Below are 14,374 nucleotides of genomic sequence, written 5' to 3'. Positions count from 1 at the left end.
TTTAGAGACGCAAGAGACAGCGAGGTTTATTGTGCTGCAGCTCTTTCCCGGCAAGCCAGGGGTCAAAACCCAGACGTCACTCACCAGTCACCTCACAGGGGATTATAGGCTTCCAGAGAGTGGCCCTGGCCCAGCCGCAGCCCCTTTAATAGGCAAGGGAGTTCAGTCGAAGGTCGACCCCGAGCTCACTGAAAGCTCTGAATTTATAGCCCAAAGAGGGGGTGGTCGCACACATCAGAGCCCGCCAAAGGCATATCCAATCATATAAACTTGTAAACAAGTACAACCAATAATTTTAAAAGCAAGCATACTCATACTTAATGCACAGCAAATGATTTTGCAGAGCTGTCTTCCTACGTCATTGCGCCAAGGGCCAGCTTATCTCCCTTATGCTGGGCTTGCTAGTGCCACCTCTGACCTGCAGATGGTCTAGTAGATAGCAAAAACTTAAGCAGATTAAGATGAAAAACAGGAACTTGTCAGTACCCACCAGCCTATCTAAGATAACACAAACCTTCCGTACATTCTCCCATTTTACAGAAGCAATAATTTAAGCAGATCAGGATGGAAAACAGGAACTTGTCAGTTAACTGCTTGTCAATTAAGTACAATCCCACTAGTTGCTGCATTCAATATCTTTACATTTCTCACATCACTCTTAACATTATTCTATCTTAAGTAACTTATAGAGCTATCTTTGCTAAACTTTCATGCTGTGGGGAGGAACCTCTGCTCACATATTCCCAAAGAGGTTAGTTCGTGGTTACAAGCTTCCTGGAACAGAGAACTTGTAAAATGCTTTCAACTTTCTTTAGCCTTCCTATTCCAAAAGCATATTTCAAAAGGAAAGCATACTTCTAAACTTTTCAAAATTCATTTCTTTACAGGCTTTTTATCTCTTTTTAAACCTAGGCCACATCTTCGCGTAAGCAGAGTACAGGAGCTAAAGTTCAAGCAATTCATAAAAGACACTTACACCCACACATTTCTCAAGAAAAACTATCCTACGACTTTTACTCAAAAATACTATCAAAACACTTATTTATTTTTCTATTCCAAAGTCATTCTTTTCTTCACACTTATTACTATCCTATTTTCCTATTTCTTATCCTTTTAATCTCACCTAATCTCACCTTATATTCTAAGTCCTAATTCCTATTACACACCTCATACTATCCTATATTAATCTAAATCTTCATGGGGCTGGGGTCTTTTCTAACCCCCTAGTCCCTCACAGTAGCTGAGGCTGGCTTCGAACCTGCGCGATCCTCCTGTCTCAGCCTCCCAAGCGCGGGGATTACAAGCGTGCGCCACCACGCCCGGCTAAGGTAAGACCTTCTGATGGCTGTCAGGTGATGAGCCAAGGTCCAGGAGTGCGTTTGTCCTTTACTCCTACCATGCCAGATGCACCTCAAGCTTTACAAATGGGTAAACTGAGGCAATGAGAGGCAAATGACAGGTGCTTCTGTTTCCCTGTGCTTAAGAGTGGTCCACTGCCACAGAGATTCCGAAAAGAAAGATTTAGGAGAGGGTGTAAAAGTATCCTAGACGTTTCTCAAAGTCAGGTAAAGCTAACACTGGGGTGTCCCTGGGCCCCGTGAATTAAGGATGAGGCCCCCAAACCTGCATCTGTGAGTCACTAAGACCGCGTGGAGCTGCAGCCAGGGGCGACTGGGCTGTAAGGAGTGGGGGCAGGGCTGTCTGGGGCGCGGAGGGCAGTTTAGTAAACCCCCGGCTCCTGCTTCAGGATACACCGGTGCTGAGTGAGGGGCGTCAGTGAGCTGCACTGGACTCTGACAAACTGAGTTACGATGAGACTTTTGGTGTGTGTGGTACTAGGAATAGAACCCAGGGGCATTCTACCTCCGAGCTACACCCCAGCCCTATTTGTTATTCTTTCTTTTGAAACAGGGTCTCACTGAGTTGCAAAAGGCCTCACAGACTAGTAGCTGAAGTGCCTGCGGACCGCGATCCTCCTGTCTGAGCCTCCAAATGCTAGGATTCCAAGCGTGTGCCACCACTCGGCTAAAGTGAGACCTTTTCACGGCTGCCAGGTTATGATCCAAGGCCCAGGAGCGCGTTGCCCTTTATTCCTACCATGTCGGATGCAGCTCAAGTTTTACAAATGGCTAAACCGAGCACTAAGATCCAGATAACAGAGCCTTGGGCTGGACCAAGAGGCTTGAATTGCCAGGGTCTGGGAATAGCCCTGCACCCCCTCCCACCCTGACTGCTGAGCCAGGTGCCTCGACCTGGCCTGTAGACCCCCTAAGGGATGAATGTGAGACCCTCACAAGCCTCATCATTCATTCATCCCCGGAAAAGGCACTAGTGCGCCGGGCTCGAGGGGCAGCAATCCAGGCTGCCTCCAGCGAGGGGCAGCGGAACAGGCACTAGGTGCCCCCCACCACCACCTTCCAGCTCCACGGCCTCTCCCGCTGCCCACGACACATCAGCACACGTCTTCTCTGCACCTCGTTTTGGCTCAGAAGCTTTTGCTGTGGAGAGCCTTTCTCCCGCACATGTGACCATGTGACATCCCTGTCCCGCGCGCTCTGCAAAGACGCTTGGCCTCAGCCGGTCCACGCCCCTGCTCCTGTGTGTTCAGTACTCCTGAGAGTAGGAGCATCTTGGCTTTGGGTTCTTGGCTCCTTGTAAATTCTATTTCTAGCTTTGCTTTACATTTTGCTTTTCTTAGTTCCTGAAAGTTTAAAAAACAAAAACCAAGCCAGGAATGGTGGCACATTCTTGTAATCCCAGCAATCAGGAGGCCGAGACAGGAGGATCACAGTTCGCGGACAGCCTCAGCTACTACTTAGTAAGGCCCATTGCAGCTCAGTGAGGCTCTGTTTCAAACTAAAGAATGAAAAATAGGGCTGAGGGTGTAGCTCGGAGGTAGAATGTCCCTGGGTTCCATTCCCAGTACCACGAAAAGGAAATATTTTTTAAAATAAAAAACAAAAAACAAAAAACAAAAAACAAGCTGGGCGTAGCGGCGCGCGCTTGTAATCCCAGCATTCAGGAGGCTGAGACAGGAGGATCGCGGTTCACAGAAAGCCTCAGCTACTACTTAGTGAGGCCCTTTGCAACTCAGTGAGAACCTGTTCCCAAATAAAGAATAAAAAATAGAGCTGGGCATGGTGACACACACTTGTAATCCCCACTCTTGGGAAACGGAGAAAGGAGAATAGCACAGGTTCAAAGCCAGCCTCACTGGCTTAAGAGACCCTGTTTCCAAATAAAAAAATATATTTATATATAAAATAGATCTGGGAGTATAGCCTGGAGGTAGAAGGGCTTCCAGGAACCCAGTACCACCAAAAAAAAAAAAAAAAAAAAAAAAAAAAAAGGACCGTGGTGCAACTCAGAGGCAGAATGCCCCTGGGTTCCATCCTCAGTACTGCAAAAAAAAAGTTATGACTTTTTCTGGGATCTTCTCCTCCAGGCAAAGGGAACCCTGACAAAAGGTGAAACTCTCATGGATTTAATCACCTCAGGAATTTCTGATGTAGAGCCAGCCCATTATGATTTAAAAGTATGAGCTTGGCTTTTTAAAGAATAACCAAGCTCTGTTAAAACAAAAACTAAGGATTCTGAGCCGGGCGTGGTGGCTCAGATTAAGCTTGTAATCCCCACGCTTGGGAGGCGGAGACAGGAGGATTGTGTAGGTTCAAAGCCAGCCTTAGATGGCTTAAGAGACCCTGTTTCCAAATAAAAATATAAAATAGGTCTGAGAGTGTAGCCTGGAGGTAGAAGGCCCCTGGGTTCCACCCCCAGTACCACCAAAAAAAACCAACCAAACAAACAAAAACTAATGATTCTGAAGTGTTTTCAGGGTTTTTTGGTTTTTTTGTTTTTTGTTGTTTTGCAGTACTGGGGATAGAGCCCAGGGGCATTGTACCTCCAAGCTACACCCTCAGCCCTATTTTTTAGTCTTTTTATTTTTGAAACAGGGTCTCACTGAGTTGCGAAGGGCCTCCTTAAGTAGACGAGGCTGTCCATAAAACATGATCCTCTGGTCTCTGCCTCCTGAATGCTGGGATTACAAGCGTGCGCCACCACACCCAGCAGTTTTTTCAGATTATAAAACTATATATATTTTTTCCTTCCCAATTTGTCTCCTTTCTACCTAAAATTTGATTTCTTTGTTCTACCTCAATCTCATCTCTAATTCGGCTCCAGGTCTAGTTGCCCTGCACCTCCCTTAGCAGGGCCTGCTTGCTGGAGACCACTGCTCCTTAAACACATAGTCTTAATACAGCGTGAGATTCAACAATTGCACCTGAGCACCAGCCATGGGGCAGACACCGCGTCAACTTCAAGCCATACATCTCTCCAAAGAACTCCACGTCAGCGCGCATTTTGTAACCCCAGTACTTGGGAGGCTGAGACAGGAGGACTACAGGTTCAAGGACAGCTTCAGCAAGTAGTGAGATTCTCATCAACCTAGCGAGAACCTGTTTCAACATAAAATAAAGTGAAGTGTAGCTGATAGGTAGAATGCCCTGAAGAGTTCAAGATTTGCCCACCTTCCCAAATAACGGAGAATACACAAGGGATGTAATTCCAAGCAGGGTTTATTGCTGCAGCGTGTTCCTTGCCAGCAAGGGGCCTTCCCGGATTGATGGCACTCACCCGTGGGGAGGGGGAGTCAGTCGCGGTCAGGCGGCCCCTAGCCTCCGGTTCCCTCTAACTTTATAGCCGGAGTAGGGGGTGGGCACACACACCAGAGCCCGCCAAAGAGAAGCCCGCGAAAGATACATCCAATCAATTAAACTGGTAAACAGGTACAACCACTAAGTTTAAAGCAATCACACATCCATTTGAATTACAGCAAATGGTTTAACAGAGCTGCCTCCCTATGTCATTGCCCGCCAAGGGTCTCCTTTGTCTTCCCTAGGGGGGGATGTGCGCCTGTGCTTCAGGAGCCGCCCCTAGCTGGCAAATGTTTCCCGTCAGATAACTTTTATGGCTTCCAACATTCCTTCTGTATCACCCCTGTCTGAAACAAATGGCTATCTCCTCTGCTTGGACAAACGGCTATCTCTTGACACTTATCTCCGGTACCTCAGCCAGGGTCTTAAGCAGGTTATAACAGAAGTAAGAAGTTTGCCCATTTATTCAATTCATTGCTTACACAAACTGCTACCTTCTTATCCTAACCTTATATAATATTCCCTTAACTCTAATATTGGCAAGGGCTTCCTTAACTAAATCCTCAGGCTGGGGAAGACTTTTCTTCCTGCATTCCTACAGCCCCTGGGTTCAATCCCTAGACACACACACACACACACACACACACACACACACACACACATCACACACACACACATCACACATACACAAGAACCGAGTCAGTTAGAAGTGACTCACAGCACATGAAAACCACCAGAAAGAACACAAGAGAAGCCGAGCGTGGTGGTGCACTGCACGATTGTAATCCCTGCGCTTAGGAGGCTGAGACAGGAGGATCGCACAGGTTCGAAGACAGCCTCAGCTACTTAGTGAGACCCTGTTTCCAAATAAAGTATAAAATAGGTCTGGGAGTATAAAATAGCCCAGAAGTAGAAAGCCTTTGGGTTCCACCCACAGTACCACACCCCCCCCCAGAAAAAGAATACGAGAGAATTAAATAAATGATAGGAATGCTGTGTCCTGGGGTGGGGGCAGTGGAGGGGTGCTTCACCCCTGGCCAAATGCATCCAAGGTTTGGGGGTCATAGACCCTCCCTAAGCCCCACGGGCCAGCAGTAACTGGAAGTGCTGGCTGCTAATGACCGAGGTGAAAGGTTTGAGCCGCTGCCTCGCAGGGGGTGGGGCCGGAAGCTAGGAGGCGGAGCCCTGTGATTCCCAGAGGAGACCACGCCCCTCGGTTTAAGAGAAGCCCCATAGAGACAGAGAGGTGCCCCCCCCCCCCGCGGGCTTGCGGGGGGGGGGGGCCGCTGGCGGTCGACTCTCCTCGAATAAAGGCATGCATATCATCTTATATCGGTGTCCTGCGTGTATCTGTGCGCCAATGGGACCTGCCACATCTTTATTTATTAATCACGAGGCTGCTCACAGAGTCCCTCTCTCCTGGATATTGTTTCATTCATTGACCTTCATGGGACACTGACCATGTGTCTCTCCACCCCTGGAAGAGCCCAGGAGCCAGCAGTCCATGGGCCTAGGAGGCAGCGGCAGTGCCAGGGCTGGTCCACCTCGCAACCAAGGCTCCTCCATTGGGCAGTGGCTAGGGGCTCCACTCCTGTGAGAGGGACCCAGCCCTGGGTGACCTCAGCATGGCAGGTGGCTGCCCCACCCTCGCTTGGGTTTCCCGCTGGCTGGTCAGGAACGTGCCCAAGCAGCTTCTTCCAATGCTCTGGATTTGATCCAGAAAGCTGTTGGACCTGGAAACACTGCCACTCACTTTCTCAGCTTCCTCTTGAAGCGCGTGTGTCAGAAAAACTGTCATTGGAAAGTAAATATTGCAGACACCCACGGACATGTGCAGACACGGCCTCCTGTTTGTTGCCCTATGGTGGATTCTGAGGCAGACGTGCCACCTCGCAGGCGCCTGTCCCTCTCGCCTCTGCCAGGGGTGGAGAAGGAGGGCGTGTAAATGGCGGGCAGTGTGCTGGTGCAGCGGCCCAGGCCCATGGCCACCGTGTGATGCACACAGACCAAGGCTGCCTCCCCCACTGGCTGCTGCCCAGGCAGGCCAGGGTGCCCGGTAGAGACTCACAGAAGATCCCGGGCTGGGATTCCTGGCTGGAGACAGATCTCGAGACCCTTGCACTGAAATGGGTGCTGGTGAAAACCCCCAAGCTCTTTGAGCCCCATCTTCCCTGTGTCAAAAAATACCCGCCAGGCCCATGGCTTGACTTTTCAGAAACACGGAGAAATAAATAAGCAAGACAGACCCTGGAGGAGGCAGGTGCTGTAGACTGAGTAAGGAGGGCAGCCCAGGAAAGGGCAGGGGTGAGCCATCCGCACGGAGACCACATGCTGCCAGAGCCACGGGGGTGTAAATACCACAGACAGGACAGCTTACAGAATAAGGATTTAGCTGGGCGTGGTGGCACACACTTGTAATCCCCACGCTTGGGAGGTGGAGACAGGAGGATCGCGCAGGTTCGAAGCCAGCTGTGCTGGCTTAAAAGACCCTGTTTCCAAATAAAAAAATATAAAATAGGTCTGGGAGTATAGCCCTAAAGTAGAAGGGCTTCCAGGAACCCCAGTACCACCAAAGAAAAGAATCGGGATTTATTCTTTCCCCGTTCTGGAGGTTGAAGCCCAAAGATTAAGATGCAGCAGGTGGCTCCCGGGTGGAATCTCTCCTCGGCTTCCAGATGGCCGCCCTCCTGTTGGCTCTTCCTAGACGTGTGTCCAGTCTCTTCTTATGAAGACACTGGTCCATTTGGATTAAGAGTTTCAGGAGCTGTGTATAGGTTCTGGGTTGACAAGGGCGGGCTGATGGCTAATTGTATGTGTTGACTGGACTGGGCTGTGGGCTGCCCAAATATTTGGTCAGACATTACTCTGGGTGTCTCTGGACGACATTAACATTGACTCCTAGAAAGCAGATGGCCCTTCCCAGTGTTAGGGGGCCTCTTCCAGGCTCCTGAAGGCCTAACTTCCCGTGCGGAAGAGAGGTCTTCCTGCCTGATGGCCTTCAACTGGGACGCCGGGGTTTGATATCGTCTTTAGACCTGAGCTGAAGCATCAGCTCTTCCGGCCTCTGGCCTTCAGCAAGGGACTGTGCCGTGGGCCCTGCTGAGTCTCCAGCTTACCAGTTCCCCCTGCAGATCTCAAGACTTGGAGTCATGTGAGCCAATTCTGTACTATCGTCCATTTCAACCGCTCTTTTTCTCTGAAGAACTGACTTAGTGCAGACTTTTGGTGCTGGGGGTTAAAGGCCAGAGCTCCAGATACAGTCCCATTCTGAGGGACTAGGTTAGGGCTTCACCATATGAATTTGGGGGACACACTGTCAGACCCTAGTAGGGTGTGACCCCGCCGCTGGCCCTCCTTCCCCACAGCATCTGATCTGACGCAGATCCTCCTCTCTGGCCCCGCATGGGGACAGCTAAGCACTGAGTCACCTCCGCTAGGCCTCCTGGGGATGCCTGGCCTGATTCAACATGTGTGTCTGAGCCGACAGAGTCTGGGACTTACTCCTGGTGGCTGCTGGGGGCATGGAGGGGTTCCAGGTAAAGGCCACGGTGGACGTAAGGCAGTGGATGGTGAACAATGGAGCTCCAGGCAGCCAAGCTCATCAGGAAGGGCCTGGAGAGCTGCGGTATTTACTCCCCAGCCTGAGGGTGATCTACAACCAGACCAGGAAACACCGCCTGGAGTCGGCCAACCCCCAAGGCCAAGCCCTCCGCCTATAACCAAATGCGTTCACTGGTTCTGGCAATCGGAACATGGCATCATTGTGGGGCGCATTATTCTGCCTGCCCATTTTGGGGTTCTCATGAAGGCCTCGGGCAGGCCCTAGATGCCAGGAAAGGCCTGGAATCAGGAAGTAACAGAGCACACCACTGTCCCTCTGCCCCTTTTTGGGCATGGCCTGCATCCTTTTTCTCTGCAGACCTCTGCTTCCTGCTCCTCGGTCAGCCCAGCAGAGCACAGCCCTTCCCAGCTCTTGAGCCCGTTAGAGTCAGACATAGGAGGCGAGCCTTTCCATTTCTCAACCCCAGGACAGAATCAGACTGGCCCAGCTTGGGTCAGGTAACTCCTCTGTTTGCAGTCGTGAAGGCGGCTGAGCACCAATTCAGCGCCAGGTTCTCACCACCGCCACCATGGGCCAGAGGACAGTCCCCAGTGAAGCCCGGCAGCGTGGTCACTGGATGAAAAGCCGAGCACACAACGGCGCTTCAGGGGCTGAAGCCGCCCTGTGCCAAGGAGACAAGGAGGAGGAGGGTGCCTGTCCTCCCTCTCCCTCCGCTTCAGGAAGTCTGCCAGTGGCTACGCTTTGGGAAGACAGAATCGGGGCTGCCACCGTCTGCGCGGTGGTGTCACTGGCGTGGGGATCATTCACGTCAGCTTTGCTAGGTTCGAAACACTAACCTAAGGCCTGGGCTAGCTGGGGGGTGGGCCAGGCACAGGGCGGCAAGAGTGAGCTCGACTGTGCTCAACCTTACGGCACACGCCGCCACACCAGTAGAGCCCGGGATTCTTTGGTACATTTCTTCACTGTTCAATGGCTTGCTTTATTATCTTTTTAAGTCCCTGAAAAGTAAAGCATAAACTACTTTTATTGTGTGTTTTGTTTTTGTTTTGGGTAGTAAAGATTGAACCAGGAATATTCTACCACCAAGCTACACCCCCAGCCCTTTTTGTGTTTCAAAACAGAGTCTTGCTAGGTTGTTGAGAGTCTCACTAAGTTGTTGAGGCTGGTATTGAACCTGTGATCCTCCTGTCTCAGCCTCCCAATAATGGGAATACGGGTATGTGCCACCACACCCAGACTTTTAATTTATTTTTTGTATGTGGTACTGGGGATTGAACCCAGAAGTATTTTACCTTCAACCTATACCCCAGCCCTATTTTTATTTTTATTTTTTTATTTTGAAACAGGGTCACACTAAATTGCTGAGGGCCTTGCTAGATCCCTAAGGTCGGTCTCCAATCCCAAATGCTGGGGTTACAGGCCTGTGCCACCATGCACCATGCCTGGCTCTATTTTTAAATTATTTATTTTTTGTGGATCTGGGGATGGAACCCAGGGGCATTCGACCTCCGAGTTACACCCCTGCCCTGTTATTATTATTATTATTCTTTATTTTGAAACAGGGTCTCACTGAGTCGCAGAGGGCCTCACTATATAGCTGAGGCTGTCGGCGAACCGCAATCCTCCGGTCTCAGCCTCCCGAATGCTGGGATTACAAGTGCGTCACCACGCCCGGCTTTATTTTTAAAATTTGAAACAGAGTCTGAGCAGCAGGGACACGGAAGGGCAGTCCTATGCCACTGCACCTGGCTTGCAAACTGCTTCAGTGCTACCACAGAGGTTCCGATGGAGGATTCCCCTGACGGAGGCAGGTGTCTGAACAGACGCCCCAGAGGACTTCCTTCGGCACACTCGCTGCCCAGCTATGTGCCCCGTCACCACTGGAAGTGGCCCTGATGACTTCTGTGTGACAAAGCCCAGAGGAGCCGGGACTTCCTGGGCCTCCCCACCCTTCTCGGCAGCGGAGGCATCAGACACCAGGAGGCTGGCTCTCACATGAGCACACCACTGCCAGGAAGGCGAGGCGGGGCGGGAGCCAGGTGTGGGCAGGACCCGTGAGCCCCACTGAGCCCTCAGAGGTGTGGAAAAAGGGCAGGGGAGGGAAGCCGGAGAGCTAAAAGCTCAATGCACCAGCCAGTTGGCAAGGGGGAGAGTGGAGAGCCGCGGGGACGGTGGACATGAGGGGCGGTTTCTAGGAAGCCTAGATGGTCAGGGGAAAGGCTTAGCTACAAATGAGCAGGGTGCTGAGGCTGCCCTGCATACATCAGATGTGTGGGGTCTAGTTGTTGGGAATTACAGGGACACAGGGGGACACGGCTCGACAGCAAGGAACAGGCTTTATTCAGGGATAAAACCTGGGAGGGAACCTCTGACCAGGGGTTAAAAAACCCCACAAGAGTCAGAAGCCCGCTTCTTTGTAGACTTGGGGCTTTTTATGTGGGGTTAGGAGGGGGGGAGAGCTAAGCCGTCGTCCTGTATTTCTCTGGTTAGTGGGCTTGACACTGGGCCAGGTTTGGTCAAATTCATGGGCTGGGGGCAGGGGATGGTTAGGAGCATTTCCCTTTAATTCTGCACTTTTTTAGGAGCCCTTTGTTTTCGGCTTCCTCTGGCAAAACTGCACAGTACCCATGTACTAACCTTTTGCACAAATCAAGGGAGGTACCAGCTAATTAATTCCGCAACTCTTTTTTCTTTTAAGGGGGTGCTGAGGATTGAATCCAGCGGTATTCTGCCTCTGAGCTACACCTTCAGCCCTATTTTATTTTTTTCTTTGGAAACAGGGTCTTGCTAAATTGTTGAGGGCCTCACTAAGTTGCAGGAAACTGGCCTTGAACCTGTGATCCTCCTGTCTCAGCCTCCCAAGTATTGGGATTACAGGCATGTGCTACCATGCGCAGCTCAGCAATTCTCTTCAACAAATATTTAGTGAGATGTCAAGTATTCTAACCTGGGGGATACAAATAAATGTAAACAAAACAGTCACAGTCCCTGATTTTACAGAATAAACTCTATCATGGAAAACAAGTAGGCCAAAGTGAGAGCTGTATCAATAGTTTGGGGGCTAATGGAGGAACTCCAAAATGGGAAAACTAAGACAACCAGGAGTCAGAAAGACTTCTGAGAAGCTAAACCACGGACAGGGAGACCTGAGAGATGAATGTGAATCACAAAATCACAGTGAAATGCGAGTGGGGAGGGGCTCCGGGTGAAGCCACCCTGGACAAAGGCAAGGTGGCACTCCAGGCAGCCAGGCGGGCCGCGAAGGGCCTGGGAGCCACGAAGGAGCCCGAACGGCTTACACCCCTCCACGCTGACGGCCTGTGTTTCCACAGCTCTGCACTAGGAGCTCAATAAATGATGGCTAATGGCTGAGCGAATGGAGCGAGGATGGGTGTCGAGGGATTTTCATAATCTTTTTTTTTTTTCTCTTGGTACTGAGGATGGAACTGAGGGGCATTCTACCTTTGAGCTACACCCCCAGCCCTATTTTTTATTCTTTATTTTGAAACAGGATCTCACTGAGTTGCAAAGGGCCTCACCAGTAGCTGAGGCTGGCCGCAAACCGCAGTCCTCCTGTCTCAGCCTCCCGAATGCTGGGATTACAAGTGTGTGTCACCATGCCCGGCCTACTTTTTGTAATCTTTAATGGTCCCTAACGTTGAAATATCTGTTAATTATAGAATCGTTTGCTTCATGTTTGAGGTAAGACACTAAAGCTGCAATGGCTGGTTATGCTGACAAGCTTACCAAGAGTAGTCGGGTTAGAAACAAAGCCAGCCCCTGCCAGGTTTGGGAAGGATAGCAAGTCTGGGGAGTGGGAGGAGCCTTTGCCCAGGGCTGGAACCTCTTCCTTCTGCTGAGAACTAGTGGGTGGATAAAAGCTCTGCGGGACATTTGGTAAGGTTTGGGTTTACTATTACATCCCACTCAGAGCCAGGCATGGTGGTGTGCGCTTGTAATCCCAGCAATTGGAAGGCTGAGCCAGAATCCCCAGTACTTGAGAGGCTGAGACAGGAGGATCGCAGTTTGAGGACAGCGTCAGCAAATAGTGAGACTCTCATCAACCCAGCAAGATCCTACTTCAAAATAACATAGTCGCCGGGCCTGGTGGTGCAGGCTTGTAATCCCAGTGTTTGGGAGCTGAGATAGGAGGATCCCACAGGTTCGAAGTCAGCCTCAGCTACTTAGTGAGACCCTATTTCCAAATAAAGTATAAAAATACATCTGGAAATATAGCCCAGAGGTAGAAAAGCCCCTGGGTTCCACCCCCCCCAGTAACACATACACACAAAAATAATAAATAAAATAAAATAGGGTTGGAGCTGGGCATGGTGGCACATGCTTGTAATCCTAGCATTTGGGAGGCTGAGACAAGAGGATTGAGGTTCGAGGACAACCTCAGCTACTACTTAGTGAGGCCCTTTGCAACTCAGTGAGATTCTGTTTCAAAATAAATAATAAAAAATAGGGCTGGGGATGTAGCTCGGAGGTAGAATGCTCCTGGGTTCGATCCCCAGTGACAATCAATCAATCAGTCAATCAATAATTCCATTCATTTTTTTTATTTTATATTTTATTCGGAAACAGGGTCTCACTAAGTTGCTGAGAGCCTCACTAAGTAGCTGATGCTGGCTTCGAACCTGTGCGCTCCTCCCGTCTCAGCCTCCCAAGCTCAGGGCTTACGAGCGTGCGCCACCGCGCCCGGCCAATAATTCCATTTATAAGGGAATCCTTCCATCCCAGATTATTTACTGAGCAAGGTAATGGCTTTTTGTATCTGAAGATGAAGTTGTAGACTGTGATGTGTTTGTGGCTGAAAGGATGGGACCCGCGTGCTGTGACGGCTCGTGCATCTCTCCTATATCTCAGGCGCGATGCTCTGAATGCCGTTATGAAGTATCCTTCCAGGATGTTTGGTAGCAAACAGCCTTGAAAGGGAGACCGTCTCCCTCAGGAGCCAGCAGCGAGCGTGCTTACGGCCCATAACAGACTGGGTTCCCCAAACTCAGGGCTCCTCCTGTAACGCGTGCCACCCTGTGCGTACAGGAGGCATTAGTGTGCCCGCGCGCCAGCCCCTTAGGACCCGGAGCCTAGAGGAGCCGGTGAGGATATGCCGAAGCTTATGCTGCGTGCTGGGCCCGAGTGACGGAATCCTGTCTCCAACCTAGGCGTCTCCTGTCCCCTGCCAGCATCCAGGAAGCTGTGGCAGGCAAACCCTGCGTTTCTTGACACTCTTCTTAGGAACAGTTTGTCCTCACAGTTCAACGTGTTTGATCATGATTTACCTGAAAAAGTGTACACCACTGGTTATGCGCCAATAACTGTTTTTCAGAGACCACAGATTGAAAAATCTTCCTTTATTACGTCCCAATAGATACTCTGTAGGCCTAAGAACAGTATGGAGGAAAGCAGAAACGGAGAAAGAAAACAAAAAATGAGACTGAACGCAGTAGAAATAACCTGGGAGAAAAGCCATTCTTATGAAATATACATAATCGCTTTATTTTTAAAATTTTCCCATCACATTAAGATCACCCAAGCAAGTATAAGATACAAGTGTTTGAGCCACTTTCTTTGGTGATTGTCTACCACAGGTTAAACATCCTAATTTTTTTAAGTCTCATGTACTGGAAGCCAAAGTCGTTATCTTCTAATTATGTAGACCTCACATGGCATCCATATGGCAGCCTTTATGGCGTCAAAAAGCAAGCACGGAGGAGTGATCCTTTCCTTCCTATGGGCTTGGTATTTTGGAGCCAAAAGTGCACACATGGAATGACCTTCACAGCAACTTCACCATCCGAGCCACCAACACAAAGTCTACTTCGTTCTGCTGTTGGGCCATCACGTTCTACCACTGTCAGGAGCCAGGCGCCATGGCACATGCCTGTAAACCTCAGAACTTGGAAGGCTGAGATAGGAGGAGTGCGGGTTTGAGGCCAGTCTGAGCGACTTAAGGAGGCCCTCAACAACGTAAGGGCTGTACGGAGCTGGGCACAGCCACTCAGGTGTCCTGCAGATCCAGAACTTGGGAGAGGGGAGAGCACTCGAGCCTGGGAGCTCGAGACCAGCCTGGGCAACAGTCAGATCCCATCACCCCCCCAAAAAGACTTCGTGGAGTTGGGTGTAACACAGGCCTGTCATCCCAGTAGCCGGG

This window comes from Muscardinus avellanarius (genome assembly GCF_963383645.1).
Source record: "Muscardinus avellanarius genome assembly, chromosome: 4".
Taxonomy (NCBI): Eukaryota; Metazoa; Chordata; class Mammalia; order Rodentia; family Gliridae; genus Muscardinus; species Muscardinus avellanarius.
The sequence above is the reverse complement of the archived record's forward strand: the minus strand, read 5'-3'. Positions refer to the sequence as shown.